The sequence below is a fragment of the Lissotriton vulgaris genome, chromosome 7 (assembly GCF_964263255.1).
Source record: "Lissotriton vulgaris chromosome 7, aLisVul1.2, whole genome shotgun sequence".
Classification (NCBI taxonomy): Eukaryota; Metazoa; Chordata; class Amphibia; order Caudata; family Salamandridae; genus Lissotriton; species Lissotriton vulgaris.
In genome coordinates this window covers 1,375,352,608-1,375,374,846 of record NC_141695.1, presented here as the reverse complement: position 1 = coordinate 1,375,374,846, position 22,239 = coordinate 1,375,352,608, and positions in this window count along the sequence as shown.

Below are 22,239 nucleotides of genomic sequence, written 5' to 3'. Positions count from 1 at the left end.
CTCACCACCCCTTGTTGTAAATATTTTTGTCCACCCTAAGCGTGGAAGGGTATTCTCAGATGTGAGACCCTTGCTCATTGCACCATCAGGATTCAAGCAAACCGGGCCGAAGACGGCTGTAATGCCAGAAACCGGTCCCCGGGAGCTTGTTTCCTTCCCAGTGTAAGAATTGGCTTTTGTAGTTTGGTTTGCCCTGTTCCCATCATGCACTGGGACAGGAACAGACTAATTTGCATACAGCCAGGTTCTGAAACTGGGATGGTGCAGTGAGCTAAAAAACGGTGTTGGATCTAGCCCTGATCTCTTGACTGGGTGAGAGCTTTCTGCTTAATTCAGAGACTCTGTCCCTCACCACCCCTTGTTGTAAATATGAGCTATTTAGCAGGGCTCATCTGAATAATGTCCGGTGCTCGCCGTCACGCTGTGCTGGACAGAGCAGGGTCGAGATTCGTTTTACAGTGTGCCCGTGTGAATTTCAAAGCGCAGCACTTCTGGTAGGGAAAATTCCGTGCAGGGTAACACTTTATACATAGATAGACATATTATCAGGAGCAGATTCTCACACTTCCTGTACTGTCTCTGGATCAGAGGGTTAATGGCCAAACGATGCGATCGAAGTGGCCCCTGGAGCGCTAATCTAACTGCTTTCTGCACTGAGGCACCTACCTTCCCAACGCCACATGCCTCAATTACCCGGTCTGTGCATAGAAGGCTTTCTTATATGCCAAACAAGCTCAAAACTAGCGCCGCCAGCCCATTGTTTCCCCACATTCCTAACACTCTCCTTTAGATGCGCCTGGCTCCCATCTTGCTCAGTCACAATGTGGTCGCCGCCCATGCTGTGGCAGGGTGTTTCATTTTCTGCCTGCCAGCCGGGCCCCAGAGCACCCAGGAATTCCCCTGCTACATGGACTTGAAGGAGGAAGCCGGTGTTCGAGACTCGATCACCTGCTCACCTCCTCCTGACCTCGACATGATGGGCTATTGCTGTGCCCAGCCCCGAGCCCAACTTCTGTCCCACACTCACCACGCCAGCCCAGTGCTACCTTTTCTCTAAACTAGCACCTTGGCTGATTTATTAGTAGTGCCAAGTGTTTAACATCCCTGCTTGACAGTGACACTACGAAGCAGCACCCTTTATTTTCTCAGCATAGTTAGACTTGATAAGTCAGGTGATTATTGTTCCTGCTGGAGAGAGGTCAGAGTTTTCTCCACTGGCACTTTTCACTCTGACTATTAAGTAGCGTAGAGGGTTAATATGCCTGCTTCAAAAAAAGCATATTGTGTTGTACTTGATTGTATGTGGATAGCTCAGTGGGTTGCTGCTTTTGTCACAGAGATCCCTTTGTTACATGTGGTTTGGCCACACCTGAAGCTGAGGTTGGGGTGGAGGGTGCTGATTTTTTAAAGAATTTGAATAGCTTCAAAAGCACCTACTCCAGAGTTTGACTTCCTTGTTGCTTAAATTAGTGTGATTTCTGATATTTGTCAAATTCTATTTACTTCATACCATGATTATGCTCGCAAGAAAGTGCCACTCTAAAGGTTGCACATCTAGTTGTTGCCTGACTCTCGTAAATCCACTGAATCCATGAAAATGACACACATAAGCAATCTGAAACATTAGCAGCTATACTCAATGGATGTTTTTTCTGATATTTATATGATTCCTTCGTCTTCCTTGCTTAATTTTGCTAGCGAGAAAGAAAGTGTCACTCATAGTCGTTGAAATGGCACTCACAATTACAATGAAAATATGAAAATGTCACACCTAGCCATCTGAAACCTTGGCAGCTACGGGGTCCATTCAGGCCCTGTGCTGTCAACCACATTCACACTATCCTCCGCATTTGCACAAACATAGGAATCATGGCAGTCCCCTGGTAGTGGCAGTTAAAAAAGCCATGATGAAGAGTATGACATGGCTTTTAACATACCAGAGTCTTTAGTGTGTCTGCTTATGTTTGTATATTTGCCTGCATTTGTATGCTTGTTTTTTGTAAGAAAAATGGGTGGCACTTTGTGTGTACATGTCTGCTCGGTGACAAAGGTTCATAAATAACGTAGTAGGAAGGGTTGGTGGGTGAGTGAGTGAGTGGATGGATGAGTAAGCAAGGGTGGATGTATGAATGGATGAGTGGATGGATGGGTGAAAGAGGGTGGATGATTGGATAAAAGGGTGGATATAGGTGGATAAGTGAATGATTGGATTGGTGAATGAAAGGGACGGGGTGGATGATGGATGAATGAAAGGAGGGATTGAGTGAAAGGGTGGATGGAATGAAAGGATGGATGGTATAATGGAGTGAACGGGTTGATGGATAGATGAGAGAAAGGATTGATGGATGAGTGAAAGGGTGGATAAAGAGATGGATGAGTGAAAGGATGGATGGATAGGTTTGGATATGAAGGGTGGACAGACAGAATGGTGAAAAACTGAATTATAGATGAAAAACTGAATAGACGACAGAATGTAGAGGGTAAATGGTGCTCATCAGCAGGTAAATGGTAGAATGAATGGATAGATCGATGGAAGAGACAAGAAATATCTTCTGAGGAGGGTCATGATGATTTGCTTCATTTGCTTGGTGCCATAAGAGCTTTGGTTCGTAGTGGAGGAATTTTCAGTTTAACCCTACTCACATGCTCAAAAATATATAGTATCGTGCCAAACAACAGTATTTAACAGTATGGCATTAAGAAGGTGCAACTATTGCAAAAAAAGGAAATGTTAACATATTATCTCATTTCTCTTTCATTTTGTGTAATGTTAACCTGCTTTGTTTATATACACACATTCATCATGTGTTTTGTTGTGAGGTGCAACAGTTATAGAAGTCGTTAAGTATCATCATGTCTTGCCTTTAAGCCCCGCCCCTAGCCCCGCCCACTCACTACACCGCTAGCTCGTGTTAATGAGTACCTGCACTTATTTTTTCCCATTTAAAGCACTGGTAGTAACAAACAGCCCCTTAAAATAAATGCCTGTTTTGTTATTTGATTGTTAATTATCATGTACATGTCAATGTGAAGGGTTTTACATGATAGCAGTTAGCTCAAGTGTTGAACTTGGTAAAAAAACATGAGGTCAATAAGCCCCAGTTGGATAAATAATTGGAAAGCTCAAAGAATCACAATAAAGAGAAAATAAATGGTATGCAGCGTGACTAGTGGTAAGTGGCGAGTAATCTCCCTAAAGGTAGAGATCTCAAACAACTATTGTGTAAAAAAGGTTTTTAAACAACATTTAAATGAGCATAATTACTGGCAGTGTGTGTGTGGGCTGGGGGTGTTGGGGGAAACTTGCCGGTCACCGAGAGTGTCCAGGGGAGGTCACTGGCACCAGAGCTAAGAGAATGCACTAGTCTGGGAATATCCTACTAGGTAGGCTTACATAAAGCTGTCCTCCCTTAAGCTGTTCCTGGGTGAATTCAAATTACTCAAATAAATCAGCAAAGAGTTAGGGGAAGCTGGGAACGGCAAATATGTATTGGAAACATTTGCCACATAGAGATAGCTGTGATGTTATTTTACTGTGTATTGTGCCCTGTGAACGTGTGCCCCATGGTACCTGCATGGCTTTACAGAAGGCATCTGGTCTTGCTGAAAAATGCAGAATTAAGGGCTTTAGTGGTCTGAAGTTCTTAGCAACAGCATGATAGTTACCTGGCACTGTCACAAAATATTACGTTATCGCGCCAGAATGGCTATTCTTTAAGTTGGGGTAAGATAAATGTTGAAGAGGTGACCAAAAGGATCATTGGAAAAGCACATGATCAAATAGTGGTATGTCTCCAAGATAGGGCGGATTATAACGAAATTTTGAGGGCATACTCATTAATTACAACTGAGATCCAAAACTCGTTAAGAGCCCACAAGAAGGCACCTCCAAAGAAGATAAATGGATGGTTCAATACTAAATGTACGAAAGCCTATAACCAACTGAAGGCGGCCCTCCACAAGACTGAGAGAAATCAGGGAGAAATTAGTGCATATAGAAAGAACTACAATTTGGCCAGAAAAAATAGGAAAAAAGAACTAAAAGATCAGGCGTGGGATATATTATATGAGGCCTCACAAAAATGGGATTGCACTATATTCTGGCGGGCAGTAAATGCTCCTTTCTTTGCAAACAATAATGGACCCAGGATAGAAGTGGCTATAGACGAAGAGGCCTGAATAAAATTCTTCTCTGCCATTTATAGCGATAGGGGGGCCAAAGATTTTATAACTGATACTGATTTGCATGCACAAGGAGAGGCGGTAAGCTTCACGCCCATAAGGTTAAATGTCACTCTAGACGAAGTCACTGCAGCAATAAATGAAAGTAAAGGTGGCAAAGCTCCAGGGCCAGATGACATCCCTATGGATTTATTTAAGAACATCCCCGCTCTCTGGTCCCCTTTGCTGACACAGGTATTAAAGGCCTGTTGTGAGAAGGCACTTATCACAACATGGTCTGAATCCGTGATCATTCCAATATTTTAGAAGGGTGAACGGGAAAATCCGGTGTATTTCCGCCCAATTTTCCTGCTGGACTCTCTGATTAAGATAGTAGGTAGAATAGTCTTGAACAGATTGCAAACATGGGCCGAGGATAATAAAATGTTATCTAATGTACAGTACGGTTTTAGACAGGGGTTAGGGACTATTGAGCAGGTGTTGAACTTTATATTCTTAAATCCAGCACGCTACAAAAAAGTAATAGTTGTCTATATCACACAAAATTATTTCAATTTCTTCAGTTATTAATATAACTAAATCACGGCAAATGATTAATCTTCAGTGGAGTAGTAGTAAATTCTTTATGTATTCCAAAAACTCTTTCTTCCATAAAAACAGACTGTAGCCGATGCCAACGCTTTTCGTCCGACAAGGACTTCTTCAGGGCTTATAAATATTCAAAGTGTCTTTCCTGGTATCCATTGGTCAGATTTTTCTTTTTATAGTCTGTAATACGCTGGGTTTTTATATCTCCAACCTATATAATTCAATGTAGCAGCTGGCTCCGTGGCGTCGTATCCATCGACGAGCCTAATGTGGGAGACCCACTCTGAGGAGGACCAATGTATAGAATGACTGGTTAAATAACTATGAATTAACTGAAGAAGGGATATTAAGATACAAGTGGTATATAAAGATGTAATTTTTTAATGTAATATTTTAATTCTTTTTAAAACATTATTTTGTAAATTTTACTATGTGACTTTTCAGATTTTTAAATGCAAAAAATCAAATAAAGTTTTTTTGATTTGATTTGAACATTATGAGTTCCTTATAGCAGCCACCAGTTCCAACTTTTCACACGAGCCACTGATGCCAGCTTCTCACACTACCCACCAAAAGGTTGTGGTCAAGGCTCTATGGCCATTCAATGCATGGCCTTTTCGCTGGAAGTTTGGAAGACCCAATGCTGTTAACATTGTAATTGTGGCAGTTTTATGGGGAAATCTCAGCTGTGTCAACACAGAAGAATTTTAGCTGATCTGTAGTCTTAGAAAATGTTGTTCAAAATATTTTTCTTTTTTCTCTATAATTACTATTTACTGTTCACTCTTAAACAGGGTGCAAGAGCCTGTGTCTCTTTGGACTGTTCATTTCTAGTGCTCCTTATCCAGACCCATAGCCTCCTTGGATGCCTTGTGCACTTTCTGCGTAGGCAGATCTGCACACCAGTTTGTGGATACAAGTTGTGTGTTCACGTTCAAATAAAAAGCACTTGTTTTTATTTACATCTGCTTGCTCCATTTTTGCCAAGTCTAAAATACAGGTATGCTTTAATTTAACACTATTGTCTATTCGTACTCAGTGTGTATCAGTCCGGTTCTGTAAGCAAGCTGTATGTTTACATGCCCCGCTTGTTTAGCATAGTATGTGCAGTTTTACCCTTTAGATAATGTCCCCAGAGTATATGTTATGAGACTGCTATTCGTGTTCATAATAATATATACAAAAGCATAGTTTCATCCGCGAGCACACGCTGTGTATGGTATATTTGTGTGTGAGCGACACATGAGTACAGTATAATGTGTGCATATTATTAATGTTTTAATTTGACGCCTTGACTGTATATTTTATAGGGTGTGTGCAGTCTGTGTGTGGCATACTGTGCGTGTACAATGTGTTTTCCCTGCAAATGATGACCGGCCTACCAAAAAATATCATGACCCCTAAACATCCCCCCACGCCCTTTAAGCCAAGCCCAGCCTCATCAATCTCTAACTTTATCAGCCGCCACTGAAGCACATACCTGGTTCATAATAACTAGGCCCTAGTAAATGCACTGCATGAAATGCATTTTAGTGCACCACTTTCCATTCAAAATCTATATGGTCTCTAACAAATACATTTTAATAATAAAGGAGTGATTCAATAACTCTCTAATGTTATAATTCTCATTAAATAGAATGAAGCATATAGAGTATAGGATTCCCAACACATGTCTCTTTCTTTTCACTCCCCTCCTTGCCTCTATACATTTGTATCCCTTAAATAACACTACTAGGAGTATCACACAAAGGGCGAAAATCAGAAAGGTTTTCAAGATAGGGCCCAATATTATATTTCTAAAGTTACAAAACCATTTGCCTACTACAGAAAATCCACTTTCAATGGCTTTCAGATGCACCTGTTGCTCCCAACTCCTACAAATCCTTTTGCAGGTCAGAAATATTCTTGATAAAATTCTTCAAATCCTTACTCTTGTCAGGAATGTAGGTGCAGCTTTGCTGGACCTTTAACATCCGACAAACTCTGCCCTCTTTTGCAAGCAGGATGTCTAATGCAGGGTGCTTTTGCAAAACCATGGACCTGATACCCACTATTTTCGTATCTACAACTAATAAAGCTCCTGTTGTACTGGTGGCCAATTTATCCACTACAGTGGAAAACTTTCTATCCTTAATGGAATTGAAAGTCACACCCATAGACAGAATCACTGCATTAAAAATGTTTCCCACCAATTCTCTAGCACAGAAGCCTCATTTATGTTTGGAATTAGTTTCCCAAACAGAGTCATTGAGATGTTCCAAAGGATAAATCTTTGGAAAAACTCCCATTCCATCCTCTGGGCAACGTGAAAAAGGCATGTCCTCCACAAATATAGTAGACTCCAGGAATAGCAGGATCATCACTCATAACTTCAAGTATATTGTCACATTCACTTTTCCCAGAAAATGATTGTCAAGTGAAGATCTCTTAACAAATATACTTTTTTCCCTTTATGTTTTCAATTTAAAGTCAGCGCTGCTTGATTTCCTGTCACAAGATGCTCAAATTCTTCCTTAGTCTACTTATGTTCATTTTTAAAGTTCTTGTTTGTCTTTTTCCTATATTCCATGCTTCTCCTCTTGTCTTCAACTAAATGTAGACATGTCTTTTCAACCTCTGTTAGAAGGCAAATCAAATTGTGTCTATAAGCATAGGTGCTGTCTATTGTCATGATGGGTTTAAAGAACTTTTGATTAATTACAGGAAGCTGATCATTGGGGTAAATGTGACACCTTATGTGGTCAAGTATGGGGACTTCTGAACAAACAAAATCCTGATCGGAAAAATAATATTCAAAATGGTGCCTCCCATATAAGGCTCATCAACATACTACAGGTAACACCATAATTCAAAGGAATTTGATGAAAAGTGATACCCTGTGCAGCTGATGCAGACAATTGTTTTCAAACATACCAATCCCTGGCATCCATAGTGTCAATATACTCTTAATTTAAAATAAGCATTTGCAGAATAATTGCCTCTAGATTTATGTACATGTAACTCTGTATAATCTAAGTAATTCAAGCTATTACCACTACGGTGTGAGGGTTTGGGAATAATTGTAGACTTACAGCCTTATTCATGAAGCCGAAATCGGCTCGCAAAGGGCCAGATTCTGAGAATCTGGCCCTTTGCGAGTGCGATTTTTGCATTTGGGATTCATCATCCCAAATGCAAAAATCGCTAATTGCGATCTCGCAATTTTGCGAGGAATTACATTTAAGGAATCTCTATTTGAGATTCCTTAAATGCAATTCATCATCCAATTTTGTTTCGCGAATTCACAATTTCTGGCCGCAATATACCGCGAGGTCAGACCTCGTGGTAAATTGCGAAAACTCAGAAAAATGCTTTTAAATGCATTTTTCTGAGTTGCATGTTACACACACACATGTCCTTTGGACATGTGTGTGTGCAACACCTGTGTAAAATTTAATTTGAGGGGTGCTACAGGGTGTCCTTTGGACACCCCTGGCACCCTTCAAATCGCTATCTTATTTGCGATTAGCAAATTGCTAATCGCAAATAAGGAATACTCCCCATTTATTCCTATGGGCCTTTTGGCCCATAGGAATGAATGGCGAGTTATTCCTTATTTGCGATTAGCAATTTGCTAATCGCAAATAAGGATTATGTAGGAATCGCATTTCTTTATGCAATTTCTACATGAATCCCGTTTTGCGAGTCCTTAATAGCGATTCGCTATGAATCGCTATTAGGGGCTCGCAAAACGGGAGAATGATGAATCAGGCTGCCCGTCTCAACCGAATTATATGTATATGGATGTAATACTACAAGCAAAACAATTAGCACTACTACTACTGATAAATGTGTACCTGCTATTATATACCTATGTCGACTGGGGTTTGGGTTGGGTTCCATTATGTCTCTTAAATCAGGCCAGTGGGTGGAGTATAGCAGCAGCAGAGTTTTCTCTAACATTCTCCGCCTGTACAAAAGGCAAAACAAAGTTTAAGCAACATGCAGTGCCTTGATTATTTACAAATCTTCATGGACTTCCTTAGCCCTACTCTCAAAATGACCATCTTACACTTCTTCAGCAGATTCGGGCCTGGGTACTCTTCATATTTCCCGATAAAGTCTATTCAGATGTCTCTAATAATGATAGGTTTCAGTTCACTGATAATCATATCCAGAATACAATGTCTCAGTCTGTTTACTGGCCCAGGAAAATGTATCTCATGCAAAAGAGGAAAATAGATCATATCCAGGATAAAATGTCTCAACACATCAAGTGGCAAAGGGAAGTCGTAATACAGTTTGAGCTTAATGCTCAGCTCAAAGTGGCTCCGTTGAATCTGTACTGCTATCCAATAATTCCCAGAGTTCTCTATCTCTGTCATTGGTAGCAAGGAATGTCCACTCAGGATATAAGTACTTTTGATAAGGTATTCAAGATATTTGTGATCTCCTTAAGGCAGGCCCTTTGACATCACTTTTTTTTGTTGAAACTTTGTTTACCAGTTCACATAATAGAACATCATATCTGCAAAATTGTGTACAGTTTAGATCTCCATATCAATTTAGCTGGAATCCAAAAAAGAATGTTTGCCTGCACCATTCAAAATAACAACCAAGTGCATGTACAGTACAAAGTAAACCATTGAACCCGCCGCACCTGACCAATACCGCCCCTTGCTAGCAGAACACACCACCTGCGTTTGTTCCCAGGGGGGGTAAAGGCATCAGCCAGAGTAGATTTGACATGTTAATGTCCAATGATGAACGCTCTCCCCCCCTTCAGCCCACCCCAGTTCGCAACAAGCTGTGCTCAATTTGTGTGGCAGGTTGTGTCTGCGCTGTTGTTGTGAAACATTTTAATGGGCCCCAGGTGTCTTTTGGGTGGGACTTGCTAGGAAGTGTAGTAGAATATAGATCATAGTTTTGTATTGCAGTATGCGAGACTGTTTAGCCAGCCCTTCAACGTCAGTGCAGCTTTTTGCATCCATTTGTGTGCTATTTCCCTCTTAGCCAGAAGTAGCCCCATCGCAGTAAACCTCTGCGCAGCCTTCGGGATGTTTTTTTACATAACCCAACAGTGCGACCTCTGGTGAGGGTGTAATTTCCATCTCTGTCATGTCAGCTAATGTCTGGAAAATTGTGGCCCAGTAGCCTTAAATTGTGTCACAATTTCAAGTGAGGTGGGCCAAGTCGGCCCGCGGAGAGTTCAATTTTAAACAACAGTGAGACCTTTCAGGATCGGGATTTGTATATAAATGGGCATGTCCTCTCTGTTATAGTAGGTGCAAAATTTTGCAGCGCTTCCTGCATGGATATATCTGTGCTTAATCGCATAAGGTCTGCATTGATGGCGATTGTCCCTGGATTCTCGATAGAGATTGATTTTTTTTGCCCCCATCTCTTCAGTTGTAGATAGTGCCGAGGGGAAACACCTACTCTCCAAAATGTACAGGGCTTGTGCGGCCATGATCCCAGTGAACGATTCCAAGCTCAGGCCACCTGGGAGGCTGATCTGGGGCACCCCATCCAAGATGACCAGTGGGAGGTGTGTTGCAGTCAGACTAAGGAGGTGTCCAGTTACTCATGTATACCCAAAGAGATGCGCAAGAAATACACAACATTGAGTTTATATATTAATTGAAGCATTAAGATCCTAATGAAAAATATGTGCGCTGCAATAGTCAATAGAAGGAAACAGAATAGAGTGATCAGCATTATGAGGATGGTGAAGAAGATAAACAACTTAACCATTGTGCTGTTACATAGGATAAATAAATGCCTGCATATAAATGCTGGTATATTTTGCGCTACCTGTCTTAGTATATCTAGTGTATGTGAATCTGTCAGAATTCCTATAGGTTGATCTAACTTCCCTGTTACCGTTGGGTAAGTGTTATCTGGGACCCGTCTTGGTGTAGAGCCGGTCACCATCTCTCGCAGGAGGTAAACAGGAATCATCTGGGCTGGAATTCAGGCACGGGGCTACCTGAACATCTCAGCAAAGTGCTCCTCTCCTTAACGAAGAGAGCAATGCTGTTTATATAATGAACTTCACCCATGCAATCATGCTGAAGCCCCATTCAAGCCACTATTGTCGATTGTTGTGTGCTAGTTCTGTCGCCTAGCAGGCAATAACAAACAACAACATTCTGTGCAGTGAACTTAGAACTTGTACAGAATTTTCAAGGCACTTGATAATATGCCTACAAAGAAGTGTAAATTTAAGCAAAGACATTTTAGAGAATATTATCCTGCACTAGCATGGAAGCAAATGTGTGCCAAATGTGAATGTATAGGAAAATAAGGCAACTTTACACTATGGAGAGCGAGAGAAAGTAGAGTCAGTTGCACTCTCCAGCTTATGATGCTATCACACACAAGCAACTGCTGCCGTAGAAGTTCTTCCAAGGAACCCTGGGCATCTTATTGGGTCAGGATGTAGTGACTTACCTCTGTCCTGGCCTGCAAGATGGGGTATCCAAAGATATTGGAGTAGACACCTCACTCACTTGTCGTGACATGCTTCATCATTGACACCTATCCACACCTTAGTGAGATAATATTACCTAGGTGGACACAACCATAGATGGTATGGGAGTTCATAGATAAAGCAAAACTGGATAAGCAGGGATTCAGATGAGTGATATTTTAAAAATACCTCAACGTATACTCAAAGACTATGCTTTATTCGGAGGGTACCTGAGATATGGATAAAAATTGTGACTTTGCTGGGTTTTACTGAATTCAATAATTCGGTTGTACCCCTATTACTGTGCCAACAAGTTTCGTCCCTCTCAAGGAGCCCAAGCGAGTCTGGGGCCTTCGTCGGGGCTATTTTTAGTATATCCCTTTATTTTTTATTGTTTGTGCACGCACACCATGCACATACGTGAGGCTTAATGCTCTCACCTGTCTTGGTTTTTTCTTCAGTGAATGTTCTATGAAAGGAGAAAGACAGAGAAACCAATATTACTTCTCTCACCCATCCTGATGCAGATCAAATAAAATCAGTTTCCCGACGAACAGGAACAGGACCAGCGGGAAGCTTCTGAAGACGCTTCCAAGCGCAGAGTGTATAAAAGATGGAATAACTCAAAGACCATATCTATCAAACTATGGCCACTAGCAGAAAAGACCTTCACCTGGGCCGGAAGGGTGGAGAGGAATTCCTAGAGGAGATACGTCTTCCCAAATCATGTATTAATCAAACCAAGGTACCCCACCGAGAACGGAGACAGTTGGGCAACAATCTAGACTCCCGGCGCACCAACCGCTCAAGTTCGAGAAAGGAAGCAATTTATTTTTGCTAATTAAACCTCACACACTCTAGTAGTGTCATGCTTCATCATTGGGTTAACCCTGACTCCTAAAGGTCAGGCTGGGCTCGACCATATTTCAGGGAGCACTTAAGAGAAGGAGGCCAGGGGGTTTAAAGATTAAAAATCCTCCTACGACTCCAGGTATCCCTTTATTAGTGGAATTGTAGAGGATATTTAAAACAGGAAAAAGGGGGGTCAACAGGAAGTTATGGTCCTACGACCCTAATGCCAACTTGTTTAAGTCCTCAAAAAAGGCCCGGGCGGGTCCTGGAATTTCTTCACGGCAAAAATGTGCCCCTCCCAGTATGAAGGTCTGTAGAGTCCAACTTAGTAACATAATAGACCTAAGCTGTGATTGCCCATGTTGCAAAGAGGACATATTACTCTGTGTGATTGACCATGTTGTAAACAGGACAAGTTACTCTGTGTGATGTCGATAGCAGATGACACAATGTTACCCAGTTAATATGTCCTAGTGGATGAGGTATCATACCATTGTCTAATACTGCCAGAGCCTTTCCCAAATTTGATCTGTCAATTTCACGTAGTCTCTCAGCAGCTTCCTGTTGTGAAACTTTCCACAATTCACCGCATATTTCATACAGAAAGTGCTTTTGATTTGGTTTTCTGGGACCCAATAAGAAATTCTGTAGACCCATGTCATCCGAAAGAAGGGACAAGTGCTGTTTCACTTCAGACAACTTTGAATCTGTTACCCAATCTAGGAACAACTTTGTAATGCTGTATGTTGTTACTACTCCTGCATGCTGTGTCTGCATGTACCATGGGTCTAGACTAGTTGTCTGAAACACTTTCGTATTGTCGAGGAAACTTACTGACATCCGTTAGTGTTGAATGGCCACACTAACCATCCCTCGTGATTAGAACTTGAAGAATTATATGTCCCATTCCTAAACATGTTTTTTAATATTTCCTCTGTGTAATTGGTAAACTGTTGCCAGTCCTCAAAAAGTGCAAATGTGGGAATCTTTGGTGCACTGGGATCCTTTACCTTGGCTAAATCTAGACGGGACATTTGCTGCACAATTTTTTTGAAGAAAATACGTTGGTGTGGTATAAGGCATGTTCTAAATAAAGCCTTGTTCCCCTGAACCTGCCAATCTTTTGTCCCCATACAGATTCTGTAACTGTAACTGTAAAAGCACATGTAGCTGTGTAATAATGGCAGATGGCTCTAATGGCAGTACATTGTGAGAGACACCATCATTATCTGTTCGAAGAAATGAAATATGTGTTTCCGTGCATGATGATTTTATGGTATTTGTGATGTAACAGGGAGAAGTGATACTTCAGTAATAGTTGTCCATGGCAAGGGAGAAGAAGCTTCATTACCAGTCAAAGCTTGTAACGGGACTTGCTACAGGGCAGTGAGAGGAGACGGGTAACTATCCAGGAGTCCTTTTGGCCTACTAAATAGAACCGGCCACATGATATGGATTGACGAGATCAATAGACACAAATCTCTTGTGTTTGTTGCCAGCATGGGGCCATAAAAGTACAGTTCTGGTACCTTCAACTACCATGACAGGTACAGGTTCTCTATTAGGTGGCCCAAAATCCTTCTTGTCTACTATATTTTCCTGGACCAGATTATCGATTTTTAAATCCAACCAGAAGCTGATGGCTCTTCCTTCACTTTATCAGTGGCAGGACATTTCTCTTGGACGTTTCTCTGTGCAGCTCTGCACTTGTTCAGGTCTTGTAAAACATCCAAACATTCACTGACATCAAAAGGCATCTCTGCTGCCACTGCACTGGCACAGTCAGGGTCTGGAAACCACATATTAACCCCAAACAGGATCTCATAGGAGTCCGACCACCCAGGGATGTTCTGGGCAGATTGTTGAGGGCTCTTTGGACCACGTGTAGGTGTTGAACCCAACTGCAACCTGAGCCTAGTACTCTAGCTATTAAAGACTGCTTTAAGTCCCGATTAGTCCTTTCCATTACCACATTTCCATCTGGATGATAGGGGGAGAAGTATAGCAAAGTCACACCCAATTTTTCCATGGGGGCTCTATAAGCCCTAGAGGCAAATGCCAGACCCTGGTCCGAATGGAATGTGGCTACTGCATACATCCTGAAAAAGACTTGCAGATCCTTTCTAACAGTTTGAGCACCAAATGGTAGCTGTGTCCATACCCATAGGAATTGAGAGCAATACTCCCACTGCTACCATGATGGTACGATAAGGGTCTGCAGTGGAAATATTTTACAAGACTTCTTCCTTCAAGAACAGGGCACTGAGTGAGGCTATTTTTGAATTTTGGGAATTAAATTTGCAGCTCATGTGAGAAAATCCCAGAATTATGCAATCAACTGGCCAAGTGAGTTGAAAAGTCATCATCCTTCAAATAAATGTCATTAACATAGGACAATGCCTGATCATTGAAGTCTTTTAACAGTTCCATTGCTCGGGCTGAAAACATCCCAGGGCTAGTCTTATACCATTTGGGTAATCAACAGAACTGTTTTTGAGAACCTAGGGCACTGAACATGGTCAAGAACCTGTTTCAGGTGCTATGTTTTGGCAGAAAAATCTATTCGATAAAGTGGTTTTGTAGTTCTTTCACACTTAGGGCCCCATTAGGATAGCGGGCGGAAAACCACCCCGCCCGCCATGGATGCGGGAAACAACCGCCCGCCATGGAGGCGGTGCAACCGGCAGACAAATTAGGATCGACCGCCACTAGAGACCGACCGCGGCGGTAGCGGTGAAAATGAAACCGCCCGACGTGTGCGGTGATGACAAAACTCCGACCGCGGCGGTCGGAAAAGCAGCTGGAAATACAACACCGCCCACAGGGAAAGCGGAGACACCGCACAGGAAATTACGATATCCCCGAGGGTGGCGCGGGCGGACCGGCAGGCACCGACCGCCGCGGTCGAAGGCAGGATTGCATGGGAGAAATGACGGACAAGCACCAGCAAAGTCACCGCAGCGGACGAACACGAAATCCATCGCGGTCGATGTCAAAGCACCGCAGCGATGCAAAATACTGCATAAACAAAGTAGCCCAGCAACAAATACATACAACACACACACACAGATACAGAAATGGCAAAGAAATACACAATACTACATAACCACACCCACTACACACCTGACAACCACTATCCAATTGGACACACCCACACAGCTGAGTACAAATCCACACCCTCCACTCACCACAATCCTTTGCATCTTCCCAGAACAGAAGGCCACACACCACATCTGAGAGAGGCAAAATCGCACACAACACCCACCACCACCATCGACACCACCATCACACCATCACAATCAAACCCCCAGCACAGAACACACCTCATCACCACACCCTTGCACCCACACACCCCTGCACCCACAAACACCCCCACACCATGACCTCACAAAAAATGCCCAAATTCACAGAGAGTGAGTTGACAGTCATGGTCAACGAGATTGTGAGAGTAGAACCACAACTATTTGGGAACCTAGTCCAACAGACACCATTAGCCACCAGGGCACAAATGTGGCAAAGGATTGTCCAAAGGGTTAATGCAGTTGGGGACACCCCAAGATCCAAGAAGGAGATCATGAAGCGGTGGCATGATCTCAAGAGGGTTGTCAAGGAGAAGAGGAGTAAGAACTGGACTGTGGCAAACTTGACTGGCAGTGGCCCTCCCCTCCCAATGAAGACATTCACACCATGGGAGGAGAAGGTGCTTGGTATCCTGCTACCTGAGAGTTACACAGGAGTAGCCGGGGGAGTGGAGGCTGGTAAGTACAGACAACCACATTGACTTTTACCTCCTTGCAATACCCAACCACCAATACACTGTCCATCCCTAAACAAGATGTAGCCAGCCATTCTGCTGAGGAGGCCTGTATGGGGCCGGAATGTCAGTACAACAACTCCCACCATAGCCCCTGTCCCACAGCCCAGCATCATGGAGGCCTACCCCACCCAGGAGAAAGTGTCAGCCATTGCACTGTGTAACAAACAAACTTACAGGTTGGTAGCCATCTGCACTTGGAGGGTGTTTGTGGGTGCGAGGGAGGGAGGGAGGGAGGGAGGCCTGTCTCACTACTCCCAGCATGCCCCTTGTCCCACAGCCCAGCAGCATGGAGGCCTGCCCCACCCAGGAGAAAGTGTCAGCCATTGCACTGTGTAACAAACAAACTTACAGGTAGGTAGCCATCTGCACTTGGAGGGTGTTTGTGGGTGCGAGGGAGGGAGGGAGGCCTGTACCACTACTCCCAGCATGCCCCTTGTCCCACAGCCCAGCAGCATGGAGGCCTGCCCCACCCAGGAGAAAGTGTCAGCCATTGCACTGTGTAACAAACAAACTTACAGGTTGGTAGCCATCTGCACTTGGAGGGTGTTTGTGGGTGCGAGGGAGGGAGGGAGGGAGGGAGGCCTGTCTCACTACTCCCAGCATGCCCCTTGTCCCACAGCCCAGCATCATGGAGGCCTGCCCCACCCAGGAGAAAGTGTCAGCCATTGCACTGTTTAACAAACAAACTTACAGGTAGGTAGCCATCTGCACTTGGAGGGTGTTTGTGGGTGCGAGGGAGGGAGGGAGGGAGGGAGGCCTGTCTCACTACTCCCAGCATGCCCCTTGTCCCACAGCCCAGCAGCATGGAGGCCTGCCCCACCCAGGAGAAAGTGTCAGCCATTGCACTGTGTAACAAACAAACTTACAGGTAGGTAGCCATCTGCACTTGGAGGGTGTTTGTGGGTGCGAGGGAGGGAGGGAGGCCTGTACCACTACTCCCAGCATGCCCCTTGTCCCACAGCCCAGCAGCATGGAGGCCTGCCCCACCCAGGAGAAAGTGTCAGCCATTGCACTGTGTAACAAACAAACTTACAGGTAGGTAGCCATCTGCACTTGGAGGGTGTTTGTGGGTGCGAGGGAGGGAGGGAGGCCTGTACCACTACTCCCAGCATGCCCCTTGTCCCACAGCCCAGCAGCATGGAGGCCTGCCCCACCCAGGAGAAAGTGTCAGCCATTGCACTGTGTAACAAACAAACTTACAGGTAGGTAGCCATCTGCACTTGGAGGGTGTTTGTGGGTGCGAGGGAGGGAGGGAGGCCTGTACCACTACTCCCAGCATGCCCCTTGTCCCACAGCCCAGCAGCATGGAGGCCTGCCCCACCCAGGAGAAAGTGTCAGCCATTATACCCTGCACGCTCACCTTACAGGTATGTAACTACCGTTTATCTTCATGAAGTGTGTGTGTATTAATCGATTTACTATTGTACATAATGCATAGACAATCAACCTTTAGGACACCATGATCTATCTATCCACTATGTAATGTAACACGATGTTGCCATGATTTGTACAACGGATGACAGCACAATGCACTAGTGTACAGACAGCTGATGATACACAGATGACACAAACACTGACCACTCCCCATCTACTCCACAGGTGATGAAGAACTCGCTGCTGGGGACAACACCAACGACCCGCAGAGCCAGTCTTCACCTCCGGCACATGGACTCACAGATGCTGACTCCCAGGACAGTATGGACGATGAGCTCCAGCCCGGCACATCCGGTGTTCCACACACCCAGAGGTCCCAGGCCCCCATCCTCCCCACCACCACCTCTGCTGCAACGACAACGCAGCAGACCCCTGCTGTCACAGCCTCTGCCTCCACCGCAACCACCACCCCAGCCACTGCCACCAACACCACCACGACCACCAGTACCACCTCCCGCACCCTCCCTGTCCCTAGGGATGACCAGCCCACACAAACAACTGTGGAGGGCAGGGAGCCAGTGCGTGGCGCACCAGTGGCGAGGGAAGAGGTTCGTGGCAGCAGAGCAGGTGGGAGGGCCAGGGCCAACACCAGACCTCAGGCGGAGTGGACACCATCCCTGGACCACTTCACCAGAGTTGTGGATGCCTATCAAGAGGTCCAGGGACAAAGTGGCCGGTCGGAGGAATTTTTCAGGGAGCTCATCCTGCTGATGAGGTCCATCAATAACCACATGGGACAGATGGTGGACCTCATGGCCCAGCAAGTGGCGTTGCAGAGGGACAGGCCTGTGTCCCAACCATCACCGACATCCCCTCCTGTTGTGCAGCAGGATGCCAGTCCACCAACCTCCCCTGCGCCAACAGAGAGGGGCGAGTCCTCTGACGCCGCTGGCCATTCAGCAGGCCCCCCACCGCCAAAAAGATCTAGGGGGCGTCCAAAGAAGAGCCTGGGAGTCTCTGGAAGCCAAGCACCTGCCACACGCCAGTCACGGAGCCAGCCTTGAAGACAACCCTCTCCCCAACTGCATTGACTCTTTTGGACTATCTTTCCCCACATTGCCTTGGCAATGGCACCTGTCTGTTGGACTGGGTCACCACATTCATGTGGTGTCTACTCTTGCATCTCAGCGACCATGACTGTCAACTCACTGCTCATTCCCCACCTTCCTGTAAATATTCACGCACAATTCACATGTCCACCCCGTAAATAAAATACCTTACAATCCAGATTTTGTGTAGTGAATTCTTTAGTGCATAATTTACAATGATGATTATGTCCATGATATGTAAACATGATGTACAGTATGCAGGGCAGGAACACGCTGGAGAACCTAGGGAGACACAACAGAACTACAGTCACTGGTCTCATCGTGGCAACACACACAGATCACTGATCCACAAATATCCTAATTATCACAGGTACCCTACACAGTGTCTATCTGAAATGCTGTAATGCCGTCCATAATACATCTCCGGACGTAACGTCCATTCCAACAATCCCATACATAGGTGACAGAACATGTGGCTATTGGGAACATCTGCGCATAACCATTCATAAGATAAGCTAAGACACTACACTATGTAGACGTTGTAACTCGTCACACACCTTCAAGTGAAGTAGCGTTGGATTAGCTGCTGCCGTTGGTCAACTCCTTCCTCCTCTCCACTCTCCTCATCACTGGATTCAGGTCCCTGAGCAGGTTGTGGCCTTGGTTCCTCACCGTCATCCAGGAGCAGGGGGACCCCCTTGTGGATGGCCAGGTTGTGTAGCATACAGCATGCCACAACGATCTTGCACACCTTCCCAGGCGAGTATGCAAGTGCGCCTCCAGTCCTGTCAAGGCACCGGAACCTTGCCTTCAGCAGCCCAAAAGTACGTTCAATTACCCGTCGTGTCCTGCCATGGGCCTCATTGTAGCGGATCTCTGCAGGTGTCTGGGGATTACGGAGTGGGCTCAACAGCCATGGCCTACTGGGATAAGCTGAGTCCCCTGTGGAAAAAAAATACACATTGCAATGTTGTATGGCCACAGTAAAGGCAGTGACACACAGCACGCGATAGCAGTTGTGTAACTCACCCACAATCCAGGCACGTTCGGGATGCAGATTCTCCATCATCCGTGGCACCATGCTGTTCCTCATGATGAAAGAGTCATGTGCGGAACCGGGATACTTAGCACACACATGTGAAATTGTCATGTCTGCAAGGCACACCACCTGCACATTCATGGAGTGGTAGTGTTTCCGGTTTCGAAAAATGTGCTCCGTCGCCTGCGGTGCCACCAGAGCCACATGGGTGCAATCTATCGCACCGACTACATGTGGGATGTGCCCAAGTGGATAGAAGTCCCCCTTAACGGCAGCCAATTCACGTCCCCGGGGGAAATGGATGTAGCGATTCCGATAGATCATCATGGCCTCGAGTACATCCCTCAGCACCATGCTGAACATGGGCTGCGACATTCCCCCAGCGTTAGCCACGGTCTCCTGGAAGGAACCAGTTGCAAAGAAGTGTAGTGCTGCCATTACCTTGTGGGCGGGTGTGAATGCCGTAGGATAGTGACGGCGAGGCTGCAGGTGGGGCTCCAATAGATCACACAAGATCTTCAATGTCGGTCTGTCCAACCGGAATTTCCTGATGATTGCCTCATTCTCCATGTCCTCAAGCACAATCACCTGACGTAGGAGATCTGGCCTCCTCCTAGTTCAGGATTAAAAACAATAGGTCAATGACAAGCATCATGAGATGGCCATAGCACAAAACATCATTGATGTAATGGGTAAAAAACAATGGCCAGAAAGCTGCATGGCACATCTGGTTACATGGCTGCCCAATAGCTACACACAGAGGGCAGGCCTCTCCAGTGACAATACCCAAGTGACAATGTGGATACAATGATTAAACGAGTGACATGCGCAGACATGGAGCTACAAGAGCCACAAATCTAATGTGACTTAACATGTCTGTCATACCCATCTGCCGTACCTGCCAGACCTCAATGCATCATGTACATTGTGAAGGCATTCATCAACACAATGATCACAATAGCAGGGACACTTCTGGTTGTGTGCATGATCAGTTCTGAATGCACAAGTAGGGTGACCAACTGGCATTGGTCCAAATTCAGGACGGTGAGTGTAAAAATTCAGGACAAAGGGTCAAAATTCAGGACACAAATTCAGGATAGGAGCTCAAAATTCAGGACTAAACTTCAGGACAATAGGTACGTTTTACAGACACATCAGAGGTCGCGCAATAGTATATAAGTAAGCCCAGCCATTTCCAAACATATTCAACCATTTGCAAACCTACCCATCATGTATCCTTCCATCTATCATTTCACTCATCCATCCCCTCATCCATCCTTGCACTCATCCTCCATCATCCATCCACCCTTTCACCCTATCCATCTGTACACTTATCCATCCACTCTTCATCCCATCCATCCATTCACTCACCTATTCAGCCATTTACCCTTTCACCAATCCAGCCATCCTTTCACTTACTAATCCTTCCACCCATCCACTCTTTTAGTCATCCATCCATCCTCCCTTTCTCTCTCCATCGACCGTTTCACTTAGCCTTCCATCCATCCATCCAACTACCCATCCATCCATCCATCTACTCATCCACTCATGAATCCATCCATTGCCCCTATCACTCATCCATCTATCATTTCACTCCTTCACACATCTATTCATCCTTTTGTCCATCTACCTTCCCTTTCACTCACTCATCCATCCTTACACCCACCCTTTCACTCATATGTCCATTCATTCACCCTTGCACTTATCAATACATCAATACATCCATCATTTCACTCATCCACCTACCCCCCATCATCCACCCACCCACTCATCCATCCTTTCACCCACCCACTCATCATCCATCCATTCTCTCATCATCCATCCATACATCCTTTCACCCACCCCCTCATCATCCATCCATCCATCCTTCCCCTCATCATCCATCCATCTATCCTCTCTCATTATCCATTTAGTCAATCTTTCATTCATCCATTCACCCTTTCACTAATTCATCCAGCCATTCACACATCCCTTCACTTACTTACTCGCCCACCTTTCAATATTAATTTTGAGCTGAGCCCTTTTGAGAAGAGGCCCATCAAGAACTTCACCCTCGCTGCAGGGGCCGTTCCAGGACTGGTACAGAAGCCACCCAGGGCAGAGACAGGATCCACCACAGGGGGGGACAAGAGCCATCACAGGAGGGGGTGGACTGGAGCCACAACATGGGGGACAGGAGCAGGAGTCATCACAGGAGAGGGAACGTGATCCACCAGGGTGGGCACAGGGGTGGGCATGCAGTATTCTAGTATCATCTTGGGCTCCTTGCCCCCTCCTGCACAAGCTCCAAAATGCCATCCCCCACTGGGATATACAGTACTCACAGGAGATACTCTAAGAGAACTGATTGTCCTCCATACTTTGTTAATCAGTGTGGGTGCGATTGTGCCATTTCTTCATTGTATTACGTTATGCATGTTTGAAGAACCGAGGTTTGCTTACAAATTAGTGCCAGTAAGTAAGCTCGGTGAAGAGAAGCAGGTGCTGCCTCGGTGTAATCAGGGGTGTAATCTGGCCGAGTCTCGGATGTTTGGGGCCCTGGGTAGCAATGGAATGTGCGAGCCCCCCTCTAAATAGCAGATACAAGACGCATTCAGGGCTGTTTGCATGTGAACGGATGCCCCCTGCTCCTGAACCTGCGCCCCTCCCTCTATCTCCTTCAAGCACCTCTTAACAGCTCATCAAGGGCTGGAGGTGTGAGGGTTGCCATCCCGCTGTGCCTCTACAGTGCTGCTGGGGGTCTGAGCTTTCATGCAGCATCGGAGTCAAGAAGGGAGGTGGGGGAAAGCTGTGCCCGGTTAAAATTACGGACAAATGGCGTCCGTTA